We start from the raw sequence: 12,110 nt of genomic DNA, 5'->3' as shown, positions 1-12,110 counted from the left end.
TAAGACCCAGACTCTGAGGAGCGGGTGCCTGCTGGCTCGTGCTGGTACCTCTCAGAGGGAGTCATGATGCTGATTCTGGGCCTTCAAAACCACATTTCAGAAACTGGCAGCAACTGCCAAGAGGGAACCTACAGGCAGGGGTGGAGGAAAGAGCAGTGGAGTGGGGTCCGTGGAGCAGAAGCTGCCTGGGGCAAGGGCCCTCCCCACCCTGTAGCCTCCCTCTCTCCTGCTGGCAATGCAGGAAGGCGGCTTGCAGAGTCCCAGCCCAACACACCAGACAGGGCAGATTTCAGGGCACCTCTGAAGCTGGGGTCAGGAGCCTCATTACCAGCCCAGTCGAGGTGTCTTCCCTTCTGAAGTTCTAGAATGCCACTATGTGCTAGGCACTGGGGCTAGGCCAGTAAATAAGACAAAATCCTTGTGGAAACTGCATTTTAGAGGTAGATTGGAGGAGGGGTGTTCAGACCATAAACAAGCAAACACACTCATAAGATAGAGAATTTCAGAGCATGAAAATGCTCTGAAGCAAACAGCGACCAGTCAGTGTTTTCTAATCAGCAGGATAGGGTCCCCTCAGAGCTCACTGAACAGCTCATGATAGAACAACCACTAAGAGGAGGGCAGATTCCATGGTGAGGGCAGGGTGGTCACGATGGCTATAAAAATAATCACCACGATCTGTTAACAGATGCTGTACTGGGGGCTGTATGTGGATTATCCTGGTCTTATAACAAACTCATGGGTTGGTATTATACCCATTTTACAGAAGAGGAAGTGGAGGCTCAGTCAGATGTAGTGATTCCCCCCAGGGGAGGAGGTTGAATCAAAGGGCCTGGGGACTGATCTGAGGAAAAGTCTGGGGCCTGGGAGTCAAAAGCCACCAGCAGTCCTAGAAATGGAACAGGACAGGTATACAGAGGGTCGAAGGTGGGGAGGGAGACGGTTACAGATCCACCATGTCTTGGGGAGAGAAACATCCAGCTGGTAGATGAAAATGAAAGTGAGGAATTCAGGAGAGAGGGCAGGAGCTGGAATTCTCATAAATAAATGATTTTTGTGGCTGCGCAGGAAGAAAATAAATGTGGCATCCCAGCAGGCCAAAAATATTAGCATTTAAATACAGGCTTACACAGGTGGGTAAAAAGGCAATTTCCTAGGAATTAAATCAGATTTTATCTTTCCTCTACGCCCTGGAAAAAACTGTGCTGCTCTAGTGTAGTCCTCAGGGAGGATTCGCCTTGGGGCTCTGGCATGGGGCTCTGCGTTCTTTCTCAGTGGGGCTCCCTGTCTTCTCCCCACTATAATTATGAGAAAATGATGCCCAAGAGGCAAGAGGAATTCATCAGCACTGTTGGCTGGAGGTGCTCAGACTCATCTGTGTGGAGGGCGGGGCACATGATGTTGGGGTCTCGATGCCCTCTGCACCCAACTGTGCCAGCAGGTCTGCAGGATCAGCTGGGGGCTGGAAGGACCAGTGCCATAGTTGGTTTTGCTACAGAATTGGTGGGTGCATTGGGGGCGCACCTGCAGGTGCTTCCAGAGAAAAAATGGCAAGAGACCAAGTTGGTCCTTGAAGCCACCTCTTCTCCATCGTCGCTTCCCCTGCCCTGCCCCATGTGTCCTGCCCCATGCTAGCTTCTCCTGCCCCATTGCACAGCATGCGCAGAACTGGCCTCGGTTCTAGAGCCCACGGGGCCCCCTTTATTGTGTAATCATGGAACAAGAAGAACCAGTTTAAACTGGACACCAAAGGCCATACGTAGGCTGCTGGCTGACCAACAGGAAGCCCTGCAAGACAGACTCATTTATGGCTCATGGCTGCTTCCCCCTCTTCCTCCCAGAGTCACTGAAGGCTGGACACAGCCCCGCAAAGAACAGAGATTAGGGCTGTAGTCCTGATTCCTAGATTCAATGGACTCTGGATGCCTTTTGTTTTTTTCTTCCTCGTACTTGCCCATCAAAATATACCTGTCCCGGGTCCTGGGTCCCCAGGGCTCTGCTCTCTGCAAATGGCCCAGCTGGCTTCTCCCGCATTCTCTAGCTCAACAAACCACACCACGAGCCGCCCAGGACACCCTCGTCACAACACTGGGAGTCATTCTTGCCTCCTTCCTCACCCCCCTCCCCTCTGTGTTAGTTTCCTGTGGCGGCTGTAACAAATTCCCTCAAACTGGGTGGCTTAAAGATCAAAACGCCAGTCTCTCACAGTCTGGAGACCAGAAGTCTGAGATCCAAGTATTGATAGAGTTGGGTCCTCCCAGAGGCTCATGGGAGAATGCGTCCCATGCCTCTCTCCTAGCCTCCCATGGTCACCGGCATCCCTTGACTTGTAGACACATCGGCCCAACCTCTGCCTGAATCTTCCCCTTGGTCTTCTTCCTGAGTCTGTCTCTGCCTCCGCTTCCTATAAGGACAACAGTGCTTGGAACAGGCCCACTCCAATCCAGCATGACCTCAGCTTAATTTTATCTAATTGCTTCTGCAAAGACCCTATTTCCAAGTCAGGTCACATTCTGTGGTCTTGGTGGGCATGAATTTTGGGGAGCAACTATTCACCCACGTTTCCCCTCTATCCAAGTGATTCCAGCTCCTGTCACTTCTACTTCCTTACTGTGTCTCAGATCGACCCATTTCTCTCAGTAAACCTGCCTGTCACCCCCTCAAAATAATGCCCACGCTGCTTGGCAGAGCTTGTGAGGCCCTTTGTGATAGCACCCCAGTTTCTCTCTCCCAGCTCATCTCACATAGGATGCACAATCATGTTGATTCACACATAAATGAAGACTCCTTTGTGTGTCTGTCTGTTTAAAGTTGCCTCTCCCCCAGGATAGAAGGTACCCAAGAGAGCAGGACTAGGAGAGCTTGTCTTTTGTTCACTCTTCCCTCCCCAGGCCTGACATGCGCAGAACAGTGAATGAACTTCCTCCTCCACCAGGTCCCAGCACAGTGCCGGCTGTGTTGGTTGAGAACCTTGAGGAAGGGACAAAACGCCTCTGACCCTGGAGGGATGCTGAGACACAGAGGAAGGGAGACCAAGGCTTTGGTGCTCATGGACTTGAACCAATCATTCGGTGAGGGCACATAAACCAGTTATTCCAACTCCCTGAGCCTCTGTTTCCTTATCTCTAAAATGAGAATAAGACCACACAGCTATCACAACCGATGCTGGTATTCAGCAGGCAGGCGACCAACTGTCCTGGTTCCCCAGGCCTGGGGGCATTCCAGAACACTCAGTGCTAACATCAGAGCAACGCCCAGTCGCCCTCTGGGACAGCACGGACACAGCCCCCCACGGACCAGCTGCCTCGCCAACAATGATGATGAGAGTGGAGAGCCTGCATTTTTAACCTACATTCTACACTGCCTTCAGATTCTGGGCCACTTGCATTTAATATTTTCCTATGTATACGTTCACAAATGACCCCAAATCCTTTGCGGCACCGGGCGGGTGTCAGAAATAATAAAGGAGTCATTAGTCATGGGCGCTCAGTCCCTTTTGCTTCTGTGTTTCCTTCTCTCCCACCAGCCAGGGTCTTGTCTCCCCAACATCTGGTCAAGGTGGGGCCTGACCCGGATGTTCACAGCCAGGCCAGACTGACCCGTCCCCTCCATCTTTAAGGCCACACACCACGAAAAGGGGGAGAATGGTCACATGACCGAGGACAAACCACAGGCAACTCTGGGTCTGAGTCAGAACAATCGTTCTCGAAATCCAGCCAGAGACAGTGATGGAGGGAACTTGGAGAGGAAGCGCCTACCAGTTAAGTAAGAGTCCCTTTAAATATTTATCCTCATCCTGGCAATGACATCAGTGCCAAGGAGTGGGTAGAATCTGGGGCGGCTGATGGACAGGCGGGAGGCAGTGGGATGTTTGCATCGGGTCCGTAGTGGGTGCTGAACAGGGGCTGTTTCCCACACTCGGGTGAAATGCTCGCTGCAGATCCAAGAAAACGGCCCTTGTCACTGTGCCCAGCGCCTTCGATGGCGAAACCAACTCAACTTTTAGGGAACATTCAAGCCCAGTGCCAAGCTGGCTTGTTCCAGGAGGAATGAGAGGCAGCAGGCCTGCCAGAGGGGACCCTGGGGCTTTGGGGGTAGGTTGTGCCATTTTCTCCATCTAAGCTTGCTTATGACAGGAATGGCATAGACACCCCCTGCCCTCTCCCCTCCCCCGGGGATCTTTCTGCTCCAGGGTGGCAATACCTTCTACTTCTGCGCCACTCTAACATCCCCGTGAGTGAAGCACTGGTGAGGAGACCCCATCACCTGTCCAAGCCTCAGTTTCCTGTCTGTGATATGGTTGTCAAATAGCTTCCAGGTGAGGCATGCATGTGTGAGGCTTAAATGAAATAATACATGAGAACTTGGACCCTAAATTGTAAATGGCATGCTGGCGCTGGGCGGCCCATTGGTTAAGAGGCAGTGCCATGTGGTGGCTTAAAGCCCGGTTCCTACACCTCCTAGCGATGTGACTTTAGACAAAGCAAACCTCCTGGGCCTCAGTTTCCCCATTGATAAAATGAGGGTAATGATAGCACGTACATCATATGGTCGTTATATTCAGTGAAGAATGCATGTGAGGGCCTGGCATATACCAAGGGCTCCACTAATGGCAGCTATTATTATTTGCAGTGGCTGTTGCTGTGATTGTATTGTGTTGATCACAGAGCTCCTTATAGAGATGAAGAACCTGAGGCCAGGACTGGCGCCTCCAGGATGTTCTGATCCCACCTGGAATTATCTAGAGTCTGGAATTACTGTGAGTCTCGCCTCCTTACCCACAAGCTCCATTTATATCTCTGATCTCTGTCTCTGGCCAAAAGTCTGGGAGCTGGATGCCCTTGGACTTTAGAGGTTCCAGAGCAGGGGGACAAAGGACTGGACACAATGGGCCTGGAGGAGTTTCCAGGGTCCCCTTGCTTCTGTGGCTTCAGCTGAAAGGGTATGTGTGCTGTGTCCCCCAAAGTATCCATGAACTATGTCATCACAGGGCAACCTTCATTGAGACCCTGCCATGTAGGTGGGAAATGCTTGAGTTTGATCCCATGACTTCTGGTTGGGGAGCTCAGATACCTCCAAAAACAACGATGTGGAGAACTCTGAGAGGCGCTGGACCCCCTTTCTGCTGCCTTCCACATCGTCCCCTGCAGCAGCGTCCCTTCAGCCCTCATTCTTTCCCGTCGCTTCCCATGTGATTGGGGAGACATAGACACGTAAGAGTGTAGTGGGAGAGGGAAGCTATTCCCTTCAGCTGACACCTAAATCCCTCTTAGGGAAGGGACGGTCTTGGTTGAGGTTTGGGCCCTGAATGCCACCTTGATAGCCGTGGTTGACAGAAGACACAGAAAGAACCATCCACACTTCTCCATTGTAGGAACAAGCAGGGATTTGGAATCGGAGACTGCTGATGAGGGCTTAGGAAGGAGAGAGAGAGAGGCTGGCCTCGGGGTATCGAAAAGAGGCTGAGGACTTGGGGAGAGGCATGCCTAACATTCACGTGGGGTGTCTGTGTGGCTCTGAAGTAAAATCCTGTCCCTCTAATCTCCCATGAAGTTGGCTACACATAAGAGACTTGTCAGATTAAAAAAAACACATGAAAATTAAAAGAAGGGATTGAATTACAACTTAAAATGGTTTTAATGAGAAGAGGACCAGGGCATACAGGAAACCAAGCAGGTCCCTACACAGGCCTAGGTCAGTACAAGCAGGTGCTCAGAGGTCAGGTGACTGGGCAAAACCCCACTCCCCTACACCCCTCCCCACAACATCTACGCGACAGCAGAGAGACTGCAGGAGGAAGGGCCAGTACTCTGCTTGGTGGCGGACATTCTGGCAAAATGCCTTCAGTGGATGAGGCCTCTCAGCGGGCTTCTGGGTTTCGAACACAATGAAAATACTGTGCAGCATGTGCACTCCACTGTCCAAAGGGTTTCCCATCTCTTGTCTCTTTTTAATCTCAGCATTTTGTTGCAATTTTCAGACAAGGAGACTGCAGCCCTGAGAGGTCATTCGATTGGTTCTGAGTGACACCTGCCAGGGTCTGCTCCCGGTGCCGTCTGGACGTCTGCTGACTCAGCAGAGCTCAGGCATCTGGTTGCCATAGGCTGTTAAGTGGCCGCCCAAATACTATGGAGTTTTCCCACTCCCCAACCTGCTCTCCCATCTCAGCAAGTCCCACCAAGTACAGAGTCCCAGGAACACGGACACAGGGACCGGAGATGGGACAGCGGCCTGCGTCCTTGACAAAAGACCCATCATCGGTCAAGGAGGCAGGCGGTCAGACCTGAGGGCTCCAGAGGCAGATGATTTGGTTTCCAAACCTCCCCCGAGCAGACCTGATCGCCAGGAGCCCAGGAATCTCGTCTGTCTTGTGTACCGCAAAACCCCCAATGCCCAGAATAGCGCCTGGCACCAGCGAGCAGTCGATATTTTATGAGCAAACCAGTGGCTCCAACCTTCCTGCCTCTTTAACCTTGCGCCAGGTCCTTCCCCTGAGTCTTGGGTCCCTCTTCTGGAAACGGAGGCAAGAGCTTCATCACCAGACAGAGCAGGTGAGGCCCAATGAAGCAGCGATGGCGCTCAGCTCTATGCGTGGTGGAGAGATGTCCTTCAGCCCCCGCAGCTCACTAGCAGCTCCTGGGCCAGGCGCTCTGAGAGGTCCTCTGTGCCCCTGCGTATGCATATGTTTGTGTGCGTGCTCGTTTACGTGTGCACGTGTGCATATGCGTGGGCAAGTGTGTGCCTGTGTGCGAATGCGCTTGCACATGCATGTGAATGAGTGTGTGCGCACACGTGCTGACACATGATCTCAGGTTATCCCCCGGGACGAAGCTCCCTTGTCTTAATTTTACGGTTGGGGACACTGAGGCACAGAGCGGCGCTAGTAAGCGGTGGCAGAACCAGATTTTTAAGCTCTGACAGCCTGACTCTACCGCTTTGCTCTTACAGCGGTTCTCAACCTGTGGGTCGCGACCTTTTGGGGGTTGAACGACCCTTTCACAGGGGTCGCCTAAGACCATCGGAAAGCACATATATAATTACATATTGGTTTTGTGATTAACCACTATGCTGTAATGATGTTCAATTTGTAACAATGAAATTGGGGGTCGCCACAACATGAGGAACTGTATTAAAGGGTTGCTGCATTAGGAAGGTTGAGAACCACTGCTTGAAGCTCAGAAATTGCTTGCTCAGAGTCCCTCTGCCAACCACAGTGTGCTGTCCTGGGTTGTTTGATGCAGAGGACAAGGCAAGTGTCCAGGAATCCTTTCCTGCATCTGATGCTCACTTGCAAACCCATGCCCCTGGCACCCACGCGATGAGGAACTGAGTCGCCCGGGGGTGCAGCGATCAATCCCCGAGAGAGGGGCCTGGGCCAGCCCGGCGCCTTGCTGCCCGAGGACACGGGATGGGCCCCAGGAGTTTCCAGCCCCCCTCAGCCTTCTGTCCCTCAGAACCCTCCAGGCCCCTAGCCTGCAGGTGACAGCGCCCACCCAGCAGCAGATGCGGGTTCCGTAGGTCTGGGGTGAAGCTGGCACCTGAACTTTGACCCTGGGTAATTATGTGCAAGTGTTCTCTCTACTTTTGGAAATTTGTGGAAGAAAAAAAAAGATCTACCAAATAGTTCCATTCCCTAGGGTTATCTGTTCATCAGGAGGCGAGGGGAGAGCAGGTTGTTTTGGCTTTTTAAGGAAGAAGGAAATGCCAAAGATGTGTCAGTCTCAGGGTAAGTCCCCACACCCACCCACTGCCAGGTCCTCACCCCCAGCGCCCCTCCACTGCCATCCTGGGCACACCCACCAAGCAAGTGCTGAGCCTCTCTGAGGCCACCACCCAGCCCTGCGGGGCCCAGAACATAAAGGGAAGGAGTCAGGAATCTGAGCCCCCTCCTGTGTCTAGCTACACCACCCCCTTTGCTTCCACTGGAAAAAAGAAAATTGCCAACTAATTGCTCCTTGACAACCCCTGCTGTCCTTGTCATTTCTTTCTTGCTGAGATTGTAATTAGGGAATCAGTGCATTTCAATAGAAAAGCCATGAGCAGCACAGAGCCATCATTTGTCAAACACTGCCTCTGCGGGTCACACACCCTGCCAGCACCACTCCCATGCGGTGTGAGCAGAGGTGGCAGGTGAGGCAGGTGGGACTCCCGGGCCCTTCTGCACAGGCGTCTGACCCGCAGCGGCAGGATGAGTGTTTGCTGTGCCCTGGATGCAGGCTCAGGAGCTTTCTAAGTCTTATTCCATCCTCCCTGGTGTTATTCCCATTTTACAGACAGAGAAATGAGGCCCCGGTGGGGGGGAGAGGGGGGAGGAGGACACTGGCTTGCCCAAGGTCACATTATCGATGACAGGAAAGGGGTTGAAAGCCCCATGAGCTGAGCCCTCAACCCATGCACCTTATCCTGACAGTTGACTGCTTTCCCAGTGGAAAATTTCCAGATCTGAGAAAATTTCAGGTCGTATGGTCCCTATTCTTCCCCCACCAAGGTGAGGATGCAAGACAGCTAGCCCTGCCTGGGCCTGTCTTCTCTCCACGGGTCAAGGTTCGGCCCCAGCTGGGGCTGGGAGAGAGGAAGAGAATGCTCGCATCCTGTGAGCTGTGGCTTCGCTCTGGACTAATGATATTGCCTCCCCTCCCTGGGTCCTCGCAACAGCCTGTTGGGCAGGGGGGCCCAGAGTATCCCCTCTGTCTCCATCAGGGACAAGGAATGAGAAGCCGCAGAGAGAGGAGATGGCTTCGCCCAAGATGCTTCCGCCAGCTCCTGGCCCATGGCATTGGGACTCAGGTGCCTCCTACCTCCTGGCCGGGCCGGGCTGCTCCTCCGGGCTCTGTCGCTCTGTGGGGCTGGGTTCCACCTGCAGGGAATGGGCCCATCCAAACAGAATATCAATACAGGGGCAGCGGGGGAAGGAGAGGAAGTTCATGTTTCTCAGTCATCATCTGTGATCTATTGGCTGCTAACAGGACAGGACTTTGGGGCCATCCTCTCAGCAGTGGTTTCAGCCCTGGCTTTCTAAGGTCACCCATAAAAAAGTGTGGGTATTGCCCTAACTGGTTTGGCTCAGTGGATAGAGCATTGGCCTGCGGACTCAAGGGTCCCGGGTTTGATTCCCGTCAAGGGCATGTACCTTGGTTGTGGGCAAATTCCCAGTAGGGAGTGTGCAGGAGGCAGCTGATGGATGTTTCTCTCTCATCGATGTTTCTCTCTACCCCTCTCCCTTTCTCTCTGTAAAAAATCAATAAAACATATATTTTTAAAAAGTGGGTGCTGGGGCCCTCACCTGGTACAGGTGATAGGAGGACCAGCTGGGATCGGGGTGTGAAACACGGACCGGGGCAGTGTTCAGTATGTGTCCGCTATGAGTAGCAACCATGACTTGTTTCCCTGTTTTACAGTACCCTAATGTCATTAACGATGCTTAGAATAATCCTGTGAGATTTTAATGTCTCCATCGTCCACGTGGGAAGACTGGGGCTCTGAGAGATTAGCAAACGTGGTTCAAACATACATCTCATAGGCAGGAGATCCTGGGTCCCAGCTGGGGGCTGTATGGCCCTGAGCCCGCCCTCCCCACTCTAACATGCCATCTCCAGCTCGGGGGCAGTGGGAGGACAGATCTCCAGGGGACAGGGGGACAGAAGGCATCCCAGACAGACCAACCCGTGCCCTGGGCCTCCAGACAGGCGTCAGTGTTTGGGCTACGGTACCCCTTAATGACTCTGCACCAAAGACAAGTGCAGAAGATACAAGATGTCCTGCTGGTCAGGAACAGAGGCCGGGCCCTCGCTGCTTAGCTGGCCCTGGTTCTCACAGAACCTTCCCTGGTGGCCAGCCACCTGCTGAGGGGCCCTTTCACTTCATAGCAAATAAGAAAAAACTTCTCAAAAATTGCAATGAAAAAATATGAAGCCCTTACCCCTCCCTTCAACTCTTATTTGTGATTTTGCAAAATATTGGAACTGTCCCACTTTCTCCTTTCCCTTCATTGTTGAGTTTTTCAATCTCTCTCCTCTCTTGTCTCTCTGTGTCTTTTCTGCCTGTTTATCACCCGCGGCGGCCCGGCCCTCTCCCGGATTCCTGGCGCTGGCGACGGCCTTGTTGGGTAGCTTCTGCTTGGCGGTGTCTAGTCCCCCGGGGGAGGGGAGAGGAGGGCGCGCGATCAGACATCGCGAATACGGGTTGAGGAAGAAGGGGGCCCTCCACTCCCCGCCCCATCCCCTTCCTTCAGAGCTGCACACTGCCTGGGCCCAGCACCAGCCCAGCACCTGGGAGAGGGCAGCGCTTTTCCATATCACTGTGCTGTCCCCACGGCTAAGCCTCTCCCTGAAGGTCCCTAAATGTAAATAAACATCACCCCCAGCTGGAAAGGGCAGGGTCACAAATTGGCTGTGTTTCTGCAAAGCAAAACTTTTTCACCAGAAAGAGGTGCACACCTCATCTTCCCGCCTAGAGTGGGGAGAGAGGTGAAAGGGGACAGGGCACAGGGAGAGTGGGAGGTAAAGACCAAGAACAGGCACAAAGCAGGGGAGAGAGAGAGAGGGTGATGGGCAGGGAGAGAGGCTGCAGAAAGGCCCAGAGTCACACCCCTCTTGTTCCTGCTATAGGCAATGAGTTTAAACTTAGGTTTTCCATTTTACTGACAGGTAAACTGAGGTTGCAGGAAACTCCAGGGCGATAGGGGAGGGCGGTTCCCTCCACAGTTAACACAGTGCGGCAAGGGCAGCAAGAGAGGCTCTGGAACTTCCCGAACCCAGGAACTGGAAAACCACACCCCACCTCATCTTTCTTCCCCGGGCAGAACCGACCTGGCCTCCGGTGCGGATCGGCCGTTCTGTGGATGTAGCTTCGGATGGCAGTGCCTGGGGCGGCTGCCGAGTCCCAGGAAGGCAGCCTGTCTCCTGGGGTGTAGACACCATGGCTGGATCCCGGTCCTTTTCAGTTTTGGAGTCCACCCCATGAACAGTCCCTGCCCCCTGCGTTCCTCATGGAGGAAAGGTCGTACCGTGTCGCAGTGATCTCAGTAGGAAATGGGGGTGCTGCTTACAGGGTTTAGGAGAAGCTCAGACCCTTTCCCCAGCCTCACCCTGTAAAGGATGGGGGAACCGGGGTGAAGGGGGCTCAGGCCTGTGCACACGGCCTGCATCTCCTGGCACAACCCGCAGCGCAGGTGCTCCAAGTGGTAACACCAGGATCTTCTCCAACACCTGGGCCGCCCAGGGCTCACCGCTCTGTCTCCCCCTGAGAAAAGCCACAGTGTCACTGAGGCCTGGACCTGGAGCAGGAAGGGAGGGAAGAGAGCGATGCTGCTGCCCTCTATCGGGGAAACACAGTCGATCCCAGTTCACAAGGGCAGGAGCAGGCCTCTGGCTTCCTGGGCTCAGGTTCCCTGAGCAGAAGCCCTGGTTGGCGCCAGGCCCTGGGAATGGGGGGAACTCTCTGAGATGGAGCCTGGCTGGTAGAGCTGGGAAGCCAGTGACCGGGACTTGGGGTCAGAATGGCCCAGACCTGTGCCCACCCAGGAGGTATGCCCTAGATGTGTCCTTTTATGTTGTTGTTAATCCTCATCAGAGGATATTTTTTCCATTGCTTTTCAGAGAGAATGGGAGGGAGGAAGGGACAGAGGGAGGGAGGAAGGGAGAGAGGGAGGGAGGGAGGGAGAAAGGGAGGGAGGGAGGAAGGGAGGGACATTGATGTGAGAGAGACACATGGACTGGTTGCCTCCTGACCAGCAAACCCGCAAGTCAGGCACATGCCCTTAACCGGGAATTAAACCTCTGACCCTTCAGTGCGTGGGCCCAGGCGGAACCACACTGGCCAGGGCAGATGTGTCCTTTTCTGAGAGTATCTGGTGTCATATTCCCTTTTCTCCTAAAAGGCAGGTGTAGGTAGGCATCTGCCTCATCCCTGGGGTCAGTGAAATGCCTTCTATTTCCTGAATGATCCAGCACCAGAGTTTCTCCTGGCTTGGGTGGCCTGTGTCATTCTTGGGTGACCTGTCAGTTGGGATTGATACTCGTCCACCTACCCATCCTGGGTGTGTGGCCGATAGAAGCGCCCTGTGTCTGAGATGGGTGCTGGGCCCCTTGGGGTGTTGGGCAGGCCCCTCT

This window comes from Myotis davidii, unplaced genomic scaffold (genome assembly GCF_000327345.1).
Source record: "Myotis davidii unplaced genomic scaffold, ASM32734v1 scaffold399, whole genome shotgun sequence".
Classification (NCBI taxonomy): Eukaryota; Metazoa; Chordata; class Mammalia; order Chiroptera; family Vespertilionidae; genus Myotis; species Myotis davidii.
This window is presented reverse-complemented; position numbering follows the sequence as displayed.